This window comes from Megalobrama amblycephala, linkage group LG2 (genome assembly GCF_018812025.1).
Source record: "Megalobrama amblycephala isolate DHTTF-2021 linkage group LG2, ASM1881202v1, whole genome shotgun sequence".
NCBI classification, from domain to species: Eukaryota; Metazoa; Chordata; class Actinopteri; order Cypriniformes; family Xenocyprididae; genus Megalobrama; species Megalobrama amblycephala.
The window spans coordinates 1,857,606-1,862,491 of record NC_063045.1 but is presented as its reverse complement, the minus strand read 5'-3'; the positions used below and the strand labels follow the sequence as shown (position 1 = coordinate 1,862,491).

The window sequence follows — 4,886 nt, the reverse complement described above, 5'->3', positions numbered from 1 at the left end:
GCTTCTAGTAACAGAATGAGACAGTAAGTGTGTACTTTTATAGTATACTGTGATAAAGGCTATGTTGATTAGCATTGCATTAGAAATACACATTATTTTTATGTAAATACCTGAGATGGCTTTAAGAACACAGTTTAAATGAAACGGTTACATCTAGAGACGTATTGTGTATATGTGTTGTTTTGCTGGTCCTCTCTCTCTCTCTCTCTCTCTCTCTATCTCTTTCTCTTGTCCTGTCCTTTCTTTCACAGGATTGGATTCTACCAAAGTGATCTCTGGATCTGGGGTGCGTTTCCCGAAAGCATCGTTGGTGAACTATGGTCGCAAGTCCCATTGAACTCTATTGGTAACGACGGAACTTACGACCATAGTTCGCTTTGGGAAACGCACCCCTGATTGGTGTGAATGGGACCAGGGAGAAGCTATAAAAGGATCTGGAAGGCCTGAAGAGGGAGCTCTGCTCAATTTGTGAATATCCTGTTGCTATTGTGTGTTTGCTGCAGTGTGTTGTTGCACCCTCACCCTAGACGGGGTCATAACAAAACATTACATGCCAGTATTACAGAGACTCTGACAGGAGGATGTTAGTGAACCCAAAACACAAGACGCAAGTGAATGTAGTGATCATGAAATGATATCAGAGTTATGGCAAGAATAGAAGTCTGAACTTAATCTCACTGATTCTTGAGAGAAGAGACCAAACATGTTTGAGATGTTAGTTTTTATTATTGAATAACACATTATTATAAACTGATATATTTGTAGACAAAGGTCTCAGCTAATGAACATGTAAGGGAACAGGTTTTTCTGAAAATGTTTTCTTCTAAAAATTTACATTTATTCACTTCAGAACTGAATTTGTGTCAACTCCGTCAGACACATTAAAAAGATGCTATTTAATTTGATCATCAACAACAGTGTAAAATACACATGACAAATATACAGCAGTAGTAGTAAAGTGAGATCTGTGTGTCTCTGAGAGAAATATAAACAATAAAGCCTTACAAATAAGAGTTTTACAAATCTGACCCTGAAAGAGAAGCTCAAATAATCATCAGTATTTATTATGACAAAAACACACTTGAAGAATCTTTAAAGTTCAGCGTTCTGCTTCAGATTTAAGCACTTCCTGAAAAAGATGAACATGTAAAGCCATAAATGAATCAATCTCACCAATATTAATATATGCTGAATCAGTCATCATCAATCATGTACCTGATGTGTGAATATGTGCTTGATCTCCTTCAGCTCTTCTGGATCTGATCTCATAAACCACAAGAATGACAGTAGCCACGCCCACCAGAGCAGAGAGGACCAATCGGATCACAGCTTCAGTAGGACCACAACAGTGGACTGAGCAATAAAAACATCAAAGTGAGATCAGCTCAGTCAATAAACGCTAATATCATCAGCGCTGCCGTACCTGAACATGTGTGACAGAGTTGAGTGATGTTCAGATGTTGAGTCTGGTGGCTGATGGGATTGTTCAGCACACAGCTGTAGGTGTTTTTATCCTGATATTCCACCTCCAGAGGTAGAGAGAGACTGATGCTGAGATCAGACGCACTGATGCTGGACAATGAACTGTTTCCTTTGTACCAGGAGAGAGTCACATGACTCACATTCACCACTGAACACACCAATGAACATGATGATGATGATGATGATGAAGAACATTGAGAAGAGTTACTGCTGATGACAGGAACAGGCAGATGACGAGCTGAAAACATGAGAGAATAAAGAGAAATGAGGATGAATGAAAAGATTCAAGAAACATCCAGAGGAACCAAGATGATCAAAAGTAGAGCATTTAAAACTATTGAATAGAAAGTTAAATATAAATCTGCTGTTCATGTGAAATTAGAGAATTAGTCATTTGAACTCATTAGTCATGATAAGATACTTCTTTAGATCTAGCTGTAATAAATAAAACACGAGAAACTGATATTTAACTCACCGTAGACAATGAGACGAATATAAGAACTGCCGAGAGTGTTGATCCATAGTTGATAAACTCCAGCATGTTTCATTGTGGTGTTTGTGATGGTCAGAGATCCAGTTTGATTGTCCAGCTTCAGTCTGTTTCTGAATCTCCCATGAAGAACATCATCACGTACAGTGATGCTGTTGAACTCTTTCAAGATTCCTGCTATTAAAGTGCCTTTAAATCTCCACTGAATCCAATCATCATCCTTCATTTCAGTAAGATCAGAGTTTAGAGTGACTGAATCTCCCTCCTTCACTGACACTGAATCAAACACACACATGGAAAAACGTAAAATATTTAAAAATCTTTCATGTCATAAAGATATATGTATAATTTTCCCTTTTATCGTTTCATAGATAAATGTAAGATCCCTAAACCCCATCCGGAACATAAACATACCCATTTTATACAGATTATTAAAAGAATAAAACATAATGGACAGAAATGTGACAACTTTAGTAACAAGGCAAGGCAAGTTTATTTATAAAGCACATTTCATACACAATGGTAATTCAGAGTGCTTTACATGAAAAGTAAACAAATATCTCTGTTGATGATCCATGAAGGCATACACTCAGTTCAAATGTCAATCCACTGAAACAATCTGTGACGAAGCTGATGAGAACCAATGAGCGTTCGATATCAGTGCCGTAAACCATGTCATAACGCTTCTCGAGGGCGCGACTTTCAAATTTGAATCATAACGAGTGCAGGCTTTGACTGTGACGGTCATGCTGAGAAAGAAGATGAAGATCGCCAGATAAAGGGCTGAATTTGGATCTGTTCCTTACAAACATGTGGATTCTAAAGTTTTGGAGTACAGCGAACAAATAAAATTGAATTCATGTCGTGCTTTGGTGTATCTTATGGTTGTATTGTCAGTCGCTGCATAGGAGAAAACACCTTCTGTGTCGGACAGCAAACAAACTAAATGTTACAAAATGGTTAAACAATTACAGAAATGTTGTTCATTTTAAAGTGTAGTCTTCTTTAACATTATGTAATCCTCCAAAATGAGTTTGTAGCACAAGTCACGAACAGAAATATTATTTCATATTAAGTAGATGAGTAAATTGCATTTAATAAATGCGACTAAAAACATGATATTTAACTCACCAGTGACAACGAGAAAGAAATCAAGGCTCTTATCTTTGATCTGTAGTTCATAACGTCCAGCGAGACTCATTGTGATGTTTGTGATGGTCAGAGATCCAGTTTGATTGTCCAGCTTCAGTCTGTCTCTGAATCTCCCATCAAGAACATCATCATATACAGTGAATCTGTCGGCCGTTACATTGATTTCAGCTATTAAAGTGTGTTCAAACCTCCAGTGAATCTCATCATCATCATCCTTCATTTCAGTAAGACGAGAGTTTAGAGTGACTGAATCTCCCTCCTTCACTGACACTATCTTCTCTTCAGCACCAAACACTCCTGAAGAACAGAGTTTTTCACAGATTAAAGCTTTAAAATCTTGATGTTGGTTTGATGAAGCTTCACTGAAATACTTTGAATCATTTGTGACGTGAATAATATTCTGCAGCAGCACAAAGTCAAAAGATGATGAATGAAAAGAGAAATAGATTTATATATGGATCAATAACTAAAAAAGACATTTTTAATGTTTAATGTCACATTTAAACCATTTGAGTTATTTCCTGAGTCGTGCGCTTCACTACAGCCACCGTCGCAGACACTAACAGTGAATGTTAATCTTCTCTAACTAATTTAACCAGTAATTTATCACATGGTGAACACAACTGAAGCCATAAAAACACATTTAAAACTCACCATCCAGACGCCACAAACAGAGCAAAACTAACTTGAGGAATATTTTCTTCATCGGTTCACTGAAAAGCCCACGATAGTGACTCTTAAAATGTCTGAAAACCCTCAGATTGATCTGAAACACACTGAACTGTGATATTTATCTGGTTGTGTGTGAATCCTCCCCCATCCTCAGTTAGTTTCCGCTCACACATCCGCCTCCTTTACCATCACGAAAATCAGCAAGCTTTTGCAGATCTTACATTTTCAAATGAATTCTGGGCCTGAATGAAAACTAACAGCAGAAGAGTGAAATATTGGACTAGATATCTGAATCTGCTGGTGTGTTATTTAGTGCTGTGAGCTGTCAATCATATTTGACCTCTGACCTGCGACTCTTATTTGACTGTTGATGGATTCAATTTATTTCAGTGTAAAGATGTTTTGTGTGGAGTGGAAGATTGTGATCTTCTTATTATCAGGAGGGAAAATGAAGAAACACTTCAGCCTCAAACTGCTGACGCACACAGAGACGACAAACCTCCAGCAGAAGCTGTTTATCCACCGACAGATCAAACCAGAAACACTGATGTTTGAAAAGATAAAATAAAGAGAAAAACATCTTCATTCGACTCAAAAGCCAGTAAATCACATGTATAATGTTTGAGTTTTTACATCAAAATCCATGAGTGAACATTAATGCAAACATACAATAACCTGTAAATGTAATTGTTCATTTAGAGAAATATCATTTGGTTACCAGAAAGTTTTGGTCTTGGGGAAATTTGATGAGAAATGAGTTCATAATCAGATGTTTTGCTTTTGATTGCAGACTTTGGTATTTTGGTGAATCTGAGCAAAATAACTCTTTTAAAACTATAGATGAAACACATGTGAGTTTACCTTTTCATCTGGAGAAACTGAGAAGTGTAGATTTGCTACTAAAGTGTAGAAGTGATCTTTGATGGCAATCTTTCTTTTGAAAACCACATTTCTAGCACTTGTAAAAACACTTTATTCCATCTTAAAAATGTCTCTAAACTACAACATATGCTCTCAATGTCAAATGCAGAAAAATTTGTTCATGCATACATTATCTCAAGACTGGATTATTGTAATGCTTTACTGGGCG

The 4,886-nt window shown here is 36.8% G+C and overlaps 1 long non-coding RNA gene across 1 annotated transcript; it reads right to left on the bottom strand.

Moving 5' to 3' along the window:
- Positions 1 to 706: 706 nt before the first annotated feature.
- On the bottom strand, positions 707 to 1,488 carry LOC125263145. The gene is made up of 2 exons (XR_007183702.1): positions 1,424 to 1,488; positions 707 to 1,129 (listed from the first exon to the last, which is right to left on the bottom strand). It is a non-coding gene; the product is annotated as an uncharacterized LOC125263145 (long non-coding RNA).
- Positions 1,489 to 4,886: the final 3,398 nt, after the last annotated feature.